Raw genomic sequence first — 12061 nt, 5'->3', positions numbered from 1 at the left:
AGATAGAACTGTTACTTTGTAGATTTTTTTTGCATATCTTTTCTACAGATTTATCAATCAGTTTGATAAAAAAGAATTATTAATTCAATTTAATGAAAATAATTTGAAAGATTTTTCAGCCAGGAAGGTTTTAGAGTAATGTGAAAATATCTGGAACAGTGGTTCTCAACCTTCCTAATGCCACGACCCATTAATACAGTTCCTCATGCTGTGGTGACCCCCAACCAGGGGTGGGTTCTAACATTTTTTTACTATCGGTTCTGTGGGCGTGGCTTATTTTGTGGGTGTGGCTTGGAGGTCATGTGACCAGGTGGGCGTGGCTAGGTGGTCATAGCCATGGCTATGTTTATAGGGACTACTCAGAGGGCTGAAAAAAGTCATTTCTGACAGATCCTCGCACTTTTGACCATCCTCACATTTATGCCCGTGCACCATTCCTAACAACCATGTCATTCATTTTACAACTGCTTCTCTTCACCATGGTGATAAGATAGGGCAAAAAACGTAAAATGTGAGGACAGTCGTAAATTCGAGGACTGGTCAAAAGTGCGAGGACCAGTCAAAAATAACTTTTTCAGCCGTTGGAGTAGTCCATGTGCACAAAAGGACTACCCAGAGGGCTGAAAAAAGTGATTTCTGACAGGTCTCGCACTTTTGACCGGTCTTCACACTTATGACTGGTCATCATGCCCATTGTAGCATTCTTAATAACCATGTCACTCATTTCACAACTGCTTCTCTTCACCATGGTGACAAGATAGGGCAAAAACGTAAAATGTGAGGACAGTCGTAAGTTCGAGGACTGGTCAAAAATGCGAGGACCAGTCAAAAATAACTTTTTCAGCCTTCTGAGTAGTCCATATGCATAAAAGGATACAGCAATAGAGAGGGATGAAGGAAGGGAAGGTAAATTAGAGTAGGAGTGAGGGTAAGAGAGGGAGGAAGACTGGAGGAGAAGGAGAAAGGAAGAGGAAGTAGGAAGGAGAAGAAGAGGGGGCGAAGAGAAAGTAAGAAGGAAAGAAAAGAGAGAGGTGGTAGGTTTGAGGAGAAAGACTGCTGTACAATAAAAAAGATGAAAGGGAAGAAAACCAACCCCAAACAAATATAAAGATATTAAGATAAAGAATGAATTGTTAAACTTTAAAGAATAAAAGAGAACAAATATGAATAAATAGCAATAATTAGAAACACACATACAAACATACAATGTATTTTCTTTGAACAGAGTATTTGGCTGGTTCACAAATTTAAACAGCGTTTAGTCATTTCAATTAAATTTACAATTTCTATATTTCCTTTTTGCCATATTTATTCCTCATCTATTTTTTTAAAAAAACAATATTACCCTTCATCCTCATCTCTAATCTTAATCAAATTCAATTTTTCTCTTCTATTCTATATTATAACCCTTCCCATTGTCTTCTATTTTTATATCCATCCTCACATTGGTTAATTATGTAATTATGTAATACAGTTGTTTAATACAAATTCAACATTTTAATATAAATCAATTAGTTATATAACTATCTTTTTTGTACATCAATCAATATGAACATGAATATTCCAATTATTTCCATGCAATCCAATTTCTTACAAATCAATTAATTATATTTACCAATAATAATAAACCAAATAATTTCCCCCATATATTCCTCCAAACCACAACTTAACCATTTCTGCTTTCAACACAATATACAATTAATAATATCTCAATTATTACAATTCCCTAGTTAAATAGAGCTTTTTTCCTTTTGTGCTTTAAAATCTTGAACCTCCTCTTTTGCCCTAAATTTCCCATTGTTTGCAGTTTTGGACCTACCTTTTTTGGTGAGGAAAAAGAAAAAGAAATCTCTCTCTGCCTCATTTTGTCACATTGCAGCAAAGACCCTGCTTTACTTTTAGTTTCGTTTTTCAGCATAGCTAGGGGGGAAAAAATCTGCTCCTCTCTTTGCAGCTAGCAACAGAGCCCTCCGCAAAACAGCTGAGAGCAAATCAGCTGAGAGTCCGAGGCTGATCAAATCAACTTATGGTAATTAACCTATGCTGAAGCTGAAAGGGGCTGTTTTTTTCTATTTTTGCAGGCACCGGTCTTCTCATTTGTTTTCTTTTAACACTGATCAGCTATAGGGCGGCCCTTTGAAGCCCCGCGGCAAGAATTTAAATGGTTTGTTTCCCTCTAGCCATCAGCTGGGACTCAGGAGGCAGCAATAGATTGGGAGTGGGCGGGGTAAGCGAACGGTGATCCAACAGAGGCAGAGGGTGAGGGTGAGTGAAGGCATGGGGAGGTGAGAGAGGGCTTTGGCGACCCCTGTGAAATGGCCATTCGAACCCCAAAGGGGTCACGACCCCCAGGTTGAGAACCGCTGATCTAGAAGGAATGGCAGAGCCAGAAGGCAGAGTCAAAAGAGGAATCAGCCTAGAGCACAGGTGTCAAACTCGTAGAGTCACGTTAGTGTCACATGAAGTTTCGTGATGTATTTTCCCTTCGTGGGCATGGCCTGTGCATGATGGATCTGGCCCACCGGCTGCCAGTTTGACATCCCTGGCCTAGAGTCTCTACACTCCCACAAGTGGTCTAAGTCCAACTTCTGTTAACCCTTATCCTGGTGCCAAAATTGTGCTAACCATAGGTTGACTAGATTCCTATGCAGGGAATGAACAATAAATTAATTTAATTGGAACTTAATTGGCCTTATTCTTTCATGCCAGGCATGCAGTAGTCAAGCTTTCTGCCACCTCCAACAATATAATAAACTCAAGGAAAGTTTTGAGTCTGGCACTCCCAAAAATAAGAAAAACAGAACCCTTTTGTTAAGCAGAAATCTTTCAAGAAATTGGGAAGGAATGTGAAGTAAGTATAACTCAGCTATTTTATTGTCTAGCTAGCATATACATAAAAAAACTCTTTGATTTGCTGTTTTGTAGGCAGTTACTCCCAGCATAGCCCAAAATTTCTGAAATCAGAAATCTGCAGAGAAATCAACCTTAATGGATTTTACTGCTTGTAATCTGTATTTTTCCATCAATTTCTGAAATTTTAAATCTTTTTGGGGGCTTGATATGTATATTTTATTTTTTCTTGAGAATAAAATGTGCCCTTCCTTTCCCAGAATTGATTCCCAGATAAGGACTTTTAAATGCTACTTTTTAAAATCATGCTGTGAGAATTCAATTAGAACTGAACAGGAAAAAAATAAATAAATAATCATTAGTATGCAAGCTGCTTCTTGAAGCTGAAATGTCTCTTCTTTTCTTCCTGTGATCACTTAAGGCTCAGTCATTTGTTGTGTTGTCTCCCTGAATTCTACCACCTGAGATAAAATGGCAGCACTACAAGGAAGTTAGCAATTAAATTAGCAATTGCTTGAGGACAAGGAATGGCATAGCTAAGCAATATGAAGTAAATAAAACTGAGATTGAGCATGTTGCACAGGGATTTTAATCTTTGTGGTATAAATATTATTTTTGAAAATGTAGAGTGAAATCCTGGAGCCATGTCCTACTTTAATGGGGCTCTCTTGTGTATACAGATGTTGTTATGGCCTTCACTTTCCATTCTTCATCTACGGTCCCCCAACTGCACCATTCTACATTAGGATGTTCTATTCATTATGCTGTCCCCCTTCACATTATTCAAAAGAAGGTCCGTCTTATTGCTAGTTTCCTCATGAGAAGTAAAGTGCCAAAGCGATCACTGATATTCCATAAATTAGAATGGATCTTGGAGAATATGTAGTCCAAATCTACAGTGTATGCAGTGCAGCAATACAGGAATTTCTGTAGGGTAGAAAGTGTTAACGTTAAAATCTTATCAGAATAAATGGGCTGATTCTGTAAAGAAATTCAAAGCTCCTACTATGTATATCGGGTTTAAGGAACTGATGTGAGTGGGAGACAAAAGGGGAAAATAAAACAAAAATAAGAATCAAACTACTTTACTAATTCAAAGAGTTATCTTTCAACTGATACGCCTCTAACCAGGAATACACAAACAGAGAAAGTATGGATAAAAAACCACTGGGTTCTAAATCAAGCAGCAACTGAATGTCAAGAGTCCTCCATTTATGGCCATTCATTTAACATTTCAGAGTTATGATGTTGCTGAAAAAAGTGACATGATTGGTTCTTTCTTTTACAATCACTGCAGTGTCTTCATGTAGGTGATTAAGATTCAGGTATTTGTCAAATGGCATGTATTTACGATGGTTGCAGCATCCCAGGGTCATGTGATCTTTTGCTATACATATTGAATAAACAAATAAACAAATATAGGGATGGTATAATTCACTGTGCTGGAGTGGAACAATGTGCCTTAGTGATGCAGACTTCAGACATCCATACACGCCAATATTGCATAAAGTCCAACACATAATCATCTTAAGTAATGGGGCATGAATCTGATCTTCTTGTCATGGGTAATGTCAGTAATGCATCTGCATAAAGTTCCTGTGCTTAGTTTTTATAACATATGACTAAATGTTTTAACATAATGAAGAAAACAAGGCAATCATAGTCTTTCACGTATCCTGTGATTTCAGTGTTATTTACTAAATTCTGTTTGCGTAAACCAAACATAAGAAATTAGAACTGCAACCTAAAATTTCCCAGTGTGAAATACCGGCTAAGCTTTTCATCTTCTAGTTTCATCCTGATTATCGATGCCAGCAGGAACCCAAAAATAGTTTGAGAGCACTAGGGAATAATTTTCAAAGTGTAATATGGGCCACTGTCTAGAGCAAAGGAATTCTATTACAGCCTCAAAGACTAGGTACCTGGTCCATTTATCATGATACTGAAATTTTTAGTCTCTGTACAGAAGAAAAACAAAACAAAACAAAACCCTTGAAAACCAAGGACCTTACTAGTCAGAAATGGAGCAATCCATCGAAATTCAGGCTCTCCAATTTTGTAGATGTTTAAAGTCTGTTCTCTTCCAGCTTCACAATAATAAGAACACTTTTAAATAAATCAGTGTCTTCAAAAACTATCCCTTCCTTGTATTTTAATGAACTGAGCCAATAGTTTGTTTGTTTATTTAAAGCATTTATATGGCCACCCATTTTTCAACTAACTTTGGGTTGGAATATAACTTCTGTTTCACTTAAAACTGCCACAATACATTGCTGTCATGTGCATAAAAATACCCTAACAAGCATTAGTGTATGATGAAGTGCTGCTACACACTGCCACATTACTTGTTTTATTATTTATTTCTTAGTGTTTTATCCTGTCGACATTATTTATATAAGTAACTCCTGATGGTAAGGTAAAAGTAAAGGTTTCCCTCACACATATGTGCTAGTCGTTCCCGACTCTAGGGAGCGGTGTTCATCTCCGTTTCAAAGCCGAAGAGCCAGCGCTGTCCGAAGACGTCTCTGTGGTCATATGGCCAGCATGACTAAACACCAAAGGCACACAGAACGCTGTTACTTTCCCACCAAAGGTGGTCCCTATTTTTATACTTGCATTTTTTACGTGCTTTCGAACTGCTAGGTTGGCAGAAACTGGGACAAGTAACGGGAGCTCACCCCATTACGCGGCACTAGGGATTCGAACTGTTGAACTGCCAACCTTTTGATCGACAAGCTCAGCATCTTAGCCATTGAACCACCACGTCCCTTCAACACCTGATGGTAATCATACCTAAAACTCCTTTCTCCTCCAATTTTCCCTACAACAAAAATCCTGTGAGGTGACTTGAGCTGAACTGTGACTGGCCCAAAGTCATACAACTGGCTTTATGCCTAAAATGGGACTAGAACTCATAGTCTCTGGATTTCTAGCCTGGGGCCTCAACCATTTAGATCAAACTGGCACATCATACAGGAAAAAAAGAAGTTTGCTGTCATGTACTCATGTAGACTATCATGTTATTTTTTTCTCTCTATTTGGGGACATGCCATCCCTTGCCAGAAACATTTGCAGGTTTCATTTTCAATGTGTGTGATAGTTGTTCCACATGACAATTTCCTTCTTTTCTTCCAAAAGAAATAAAATCTTCCTGGAATATTTAAGTTATGAACTTCACTTTGAAGTTTTATTTATTTTATTTATTTTTTTGTTAAATTTATTTGCAGCCTATCTCTGTTGTTTTTTATCCAGATTCCTCCAACTTCCAGACATTGTGAGAGGACAGAGACAGTCAAAAATAACTTTTGTCAAATATCCAAAAATTAGAAATTGCCAGGAGTATTTATTGAAATGATGATGATAAAGAAGATTGCAATATAGAAGTGAAAAATAAAAAGACCTTGAGCTCTTGTCTATGGAGATTCTTGATCATCCAGCTCATGGCTGTTCCAAAGGTGTTTTTTTAAGAGGCAACTGGACTTTCTGGGTTTTTTTTTTTTTTTGAAGATGTTTTGCTTCTCATCCTAGAAGCACTTTTGGGACCTTGAGCTCTTGGTGCTCCATTCATGTGGTTTCTTAGCAGGGTTACAATACTGATTTGCCATTGCTGACTTTTGGGATGCTTTAATTATTTTTTTATTTAATTAAATGTCTATGCTGCCCATCTCAGTAATACAGTGACTCTGGGTGACTTTGTTAATTTATTAATAAATACAAATAAATAAAATACATTTTTAAATAAATAATGCTTTGTTAATTATTAACAATCAAGTGGTTTCCAACTGAGATAGTGATGAAGGGTGATGGACAAAATACTTGAAGGAAAATTTGGAACTTTGTTATTAAAAAGAGCCGAGGTGGCACAGTGGTAAGAGTGCAGTACTGCAGTTACTTCAGCTGACTGCTAGTTCAGCAGATCAGTGGATCAAATCTCACCGACTCAAGGTTGACTCAGCCTTCCATCCTTCTGAGGTGGGTAAAATGAGGACCCAGATTGTTGGGGGCAATATGCTATTTAGTATACTGTCTTTGGTGTAAGCCGCCCAGAGTCCTCGGAGAGTGGACGGCATAGAAATATGAATAATAAAATAAATAAATAAATAAAATAAAATTATAGCACCCACCCTTTGGAACAACTTTCCCCCTAACGTAAGATTTGCCCCCACCCTCCTATCCTTCTGCAAGAACCTAAAGATCTAGCTCTGCTGGTTGGCCTGGATCCTGATGGGGGAGTTGTCAGTAGGTGACTGCTGGATTGATGGCGGACTTCACCTCTCCCCTTGCTCTTTGCTCTCTATCCGTCCATCATTTTGTGATCATATTGATGTATTCTCATTGTGTTCTTTTCATTATTTTATTGTTCTATTCTTTTACTTCTGTTTACATGCTTTTCATTTCTTCTTTTTTATTGTTGTTAGCCACAAATAAATAAAATAATAATCATCATGAATTTTAGGGCTGCTCCACATAACAGGCTTACCTCATTTAATAGTCCATTAAGTAAGTAATCTCCACCCATCTATTTCAGCTAGTGTTGTCTAACATCTGGTGGCTCAAGATTGCTTCATCTTCTGTGCTTCATTTCATTGTAGGCAGACATTTCTTATATTTTGGGGGCAATGTCTACTTCCGTCCATGGCCAGTTCTTTTCCTAAATCACCGAGAAAATTGACATACATTCTGCTGCTTCTCTAATTGTGTCTTTAAGTGAACAGAAAAATATAAAACAGTAAGTTTTTCTTTTTCTTTTTTTTCTTTTGGCAGGCTCAAGAAGGATAAAGAGGAAAAGAGACAGACACCAGTCAGAGATTAGACTTCTTCCAAGCCATCACTGTGGCCAAAGTGGAAGAAGGGATTATAAACTGGAAAGGGACTTCTAAAATTGGCTTCCTTTCCAGCTGATTTATGCATGGGAAACCCTAAGTTGAAGGTTGCAGTGAAGAAATGCGCTTAAACCAATTTTTATTATTCAATGTCAAGCTGTGCAATTGCTTCACTTTGGTGGTTAAAAGAAGGGAATGAATAAAAAAGTATCTCAGAGGGATGTGTTACTTAATTCTTGAAGGAAACCAAATATCCTTTTGTTGTAGTTGCTTGTGTTTAAACTTTGTGTAGGAGCCATGGTGGTGGAGTGGTTACAATAAAGTATTGTAGGCAAACTTTTCCCACAGCCATGAGTTTGATCTTGACTGGCTCAAGGTTGACTCAACCTTCCATCCTTCTGATATCGGTAAAATGAGAACCCAGATTGTTGGGGGCAATGTGCTGACATTTGTAAACTGCTCAGAGAGTGCTGTAAAGCATTGTGGAGCAGTATATAAATCTAAGTGCTGTTGCTGTTGCTATTGTCTTTAAGTTGCTCATGTTGGCATTTATGAAGAAAGGAAGAATTATGAATTCCGGAAGTAAAAAAAAAAAAATCCAACCCATATTTATATGTTGCATGTCTCAAATAATACTTTGTTTATATCCAAGAATTCACGATAATACCTGAAGCAATGGATAGTGGATTCCACTGTTTCCAGTCAGGAAAATATTGTAACCCTAAGAATATTGAAGATAGCTAGGTAAGGAGAAAAAATCTTGTATTTCCATATTGGTTGATATATCTATATCTATATCATCTATATCTATATCTATATATCTATATCTATATCTATCTATGTGTGTGTATGTGTGTATCGTCAAGATGAACTTTTTTTTTAAAAAAAGGGGGAGGTCTATCATGTTCTAAGAGGACTAATTAAAAAGTCCTTTGCATTAACTGAATAGATGTTAGCTCATTTTCAAGTGGAACCTCATTAAGGCAAAACCTTCTGCACAAATATCTCTTTCCAAATAGAACTTCTGGCAATTATTAATGATGTTTCCATGTGAATTACCATCCGCCAAGCTATAAAGCTAAAGAAATCCAATATAAATCCAGGGTCGATTGTGTCTAGTGGTCTTTTATTTATCTGAAGCCTTAGTTCCTTTTTGGAAAGCAATCTCATTTTGAGCGAGTGGGGCTTTCAGAATTAGGGAGCATTGTAATGAAGGCATTACTGTCAGTATTCAGGGTGGAATGTATCTACCATTTATTATTTATGAATTTGTGAAAATCAGTGCATAACACACAGATATTTGCATCTCCTCATTTTAGGTTGTTTTTGTATTTTTTTTAAACTTCAAAGAATGAAGAAATAGGTAATTAAACCAAATGAAGTAAATAAAACTCAGTGTTAATAGGATGTAAATAAAGCTTTAAACTAATGAGAAATGAAAAGCCTATTACCTGCTGATGAATACATTGTCAATATTGCTTCATGCTTTCTACTTCTTTGAACATTAAAAAAATTCCAGAGGCTGTCCTTCACATGACCAATCTTTTGAAGAGAAGAGACATAATAAAGCAATAAAGTCTTAGAAGCAACTAATTTTTTTAAAACAAAAATGAGGGCTACGTTGCGGGGTGCATAAATTTATTCTTTATTTATATTTTGTATTTCTGGACTGCCTATCTCCCACTAATAGGAATGGAAGAACTGCAGGTGCTCTTATAGATTAAGACACCTCCGGTTTCTTGCACTGTTCTTCCTAGGTATGCATAAATTTCTCTGGACCTGTACTGAGTTTGATTTTTACCAACTCACATCCATGCAGTTTTCTTGTGTAGGAAGAAAAATCCAGTTCGGTGTCAAGCTGGGAGAAAAACACTGGAAATAAAATGGAGGCTGCCTACAGGGAAAGAAGGTTTCTGCTTATTTGGTTTCCAGAAACTTCAGTGACAGCAGCATGTTTCTGGGGTGGCTAACAGAATGGCCGAGTGAGTGGATGGATTTTTATAGGGGTTTGGTGATTGAGATGCTCCAGAGGTTTGTGCAATATAGTGAGCTTTGTGTCTTTTGCTATTCTAATTGTGGTGGGTAAATCTTATTATGTCCTAAGGTCATGTCCTGTCCTTAGAATTTGGGTGGGGGAATGTAAATTCTTAATTCCATCAACTCCAGTCTTCTGTGGGAGCTTGTGGCTGAAGGTGTTTATGAACACCAGTTGATGAATAGATTGGCCCAGTCTTTCTGAATGGATATAAAATCTCCATTCTCCCTTGAGAGTGGAGACAGCAGCCAGATGTGGGTTATGCTCATTGGTCAAATGTGGACTGAGCCTGTCAATTAATTATTAAATCCCGCCCCTATTCCTAGGGATTCCAGCTTTTTTGCTCAGTCGTCAGACTGGACAGTTGTGTGGAAAGTGTGCTCTATCTGCTTTTCAGCGTTAGAGTGTTATTTCTGCTTAATTTCTTCAGTTCTTTTATCTACTGAACATTTTAATTTAATTCACCTATACTTAGGACATCTGAGGACGTTTTCTACTTTCAGCATCAGAAAACATCGTTGAAACTGGTCAGTTAATCATTTCCTTGGAGCATTCCGCTCCCTTAAGGGGGCGGGGGGTTTAATTTTGCCTTTATCAGCAGAAGCTATTTTAAATGTAAAAAAAAAAAAACAAAAAACAAAAAAACAAAAAACAAGAACCAAAAAAAAAACAAAAAAAACCAATTGTTGAGTCTTGCGCTCACCTTGTCACAGCTAATTTAAGCTGATCATTAAAGTGGAGTTTCGCACTCCCTCATGCTAACCGCTTGTCGGCCACTGAATAAAGTCACAGCTTTACAGATTGTTGCTACAATCTTTACATCAAAGTCGGCTTTGACGCTTTTAAAAACAGCCTCCCTTTGCTGCTGCTGACTTTAACTGATTTCAGCTGTTTAGCGCTGAAATGCGGCTAAAAATTTAGCCGAAAAGAGGAGTCTCACGCTCCCAAGATCATCTAAAAACCTTTTCTAACATAAATTGATTTCAGCTGCTTAGAGCTGAGTTGCGGCTTCAAATCTAGCCGAAAGAGGAGAATCACGCTCCCAATATCAATTTACGCTCCCAAGAGCAATTAAAGCCTCATTTAATAATTATTCTACATAGGTACTTATAGTTACCTTAACAGCTTTTAACTGTTGGAATTTTATCTCTGCCTTACAGTTGAGCCTCGCGCTCACATTGACAGTTGAGCCGGTTGCCATTTGAATACCGGCAATAACTCCAGTTCCATTCCTGAGAGCCTCCAGCCTATCAGGCTGTGCCAGTTGAGTGCTGAAACACCATTTTGATTACTGACGCAGCTAGAATTTTACATTTACCTGAGAACATTAAACATATTAGCCTTTATCTATCCTTTCAAACTATTGAAAAATAATAAATATTTTAAATAACTTACATCTTACTGATTATAGATTTGGTCTGATTCCCAATCTATTATTATGCCTAAAGCTATCTCAAAATCCAAACATGGCCGAAAGGCCACAGTAAGAGAGCAATCACAGGCTTCATTTAGGGAGGATCATAATCAGAAACAAAAGGAATGTGTACTTCCTATGCGCACAACCGCAAAACATTCTTTGGTGACTCCCAGTGCTGTCATCAGTCAGGACAAGACTGTTAAAAAGTCACGTAAAAGAAATAATTATACTGACTCTAAGGTTTCTTAGTTCAATCATCTGAAGTTTGGGGTTCTAATCCCGTTATGGGTACAACCATTACTGAGGAGTCTAGCGCTCCCACGTTCTCAGTGCTTAATGCACCTACATCCTCTGTTCCTATCCAAACTTCTAATGAAGTGGACCAGGCTCGAGATCAAGCGCAAATCAATTGGCGCACAGAGGACATTCAACATATGATTAATATGGATGATGCTATTTCACTATAGCCATAAACTTTTGCATTTGAGGAGTTATCTCGCTCCCTGATTCTTGCCGCTTGTCAGCAGTTTTAAGAAAGCGCAGAGTTTTTCCCTGCTATTTTAAACTGCCTCACAGCTGATTGAGGCTAATTAACATTTTCGACTACGAGGCTTGACTTTCTCTGCCTATCTCCGTTCATCAGTGCTTTGATTATTTGGCCAAATTAGACTGTTTAAGACAGATCTGCGTTCATTTGAGACTGAGCAGTGCTTCAGTTTTTGACAGTTACGCCAGCTCGAGTTCTTAGGTGACTGCTCGGCCGCCATTTTGTTTAAGGGCAAGGGCACAGTTTTTTTCTATCAAGCCTCCAATCCTTAGTTCTGTACTGGCTATAAGCATATTCTGTCCTTATAAACTAAGACTGCCACATCTGGCTACTGGAAATGGTGTTGGAGATATAATTTACATCTATGACATGTTTATATTAATTTAAAC

The 12061-nt window shown here is 37.6% G+C and overlaps 1 long non-coding RNA gene across 1 annotated transcript; it reads right to left on the bottom strand.

Annotated features, from left to right (window-relative positions):
* Positions 1–3421: 3421 nt before the first annotated feature.
* On the bottom strand, positions 3422–10909 carry LOC117661272 (uncharacterized). The gene is made up of 4 exons (XR_004589941.3): positions 10826–10909; positions 9125–9215; positions 7331–7501; positions 3422–3777 (listed from the first exon to the last, which is right to left on the bottom strand). It is a non-coding gene; the product is annotated as an uncharacterized LOC117661272 (long non-coding RNA).
* Positions 10910–12061: the final 1152 nt, after the last annotated feature.

Source organism: Pantherophis guttatus, chromosome 3 (genome assembly GCF_059756535.1).
Source record: "Pantherophis guttatus breed Tessera chromosome 3, ASM5975653v1, whole genome shotgun sequence".
Lineage (NCBI taxonomy): Eukaryota > Metazoa > Chordata > Lepidosauria > Squamata > Colubridae > Pantherophis > Pantherophis guttatus.
This window is presented reverse-complemented; position numbering and strand designations above follow the sequence as displayed.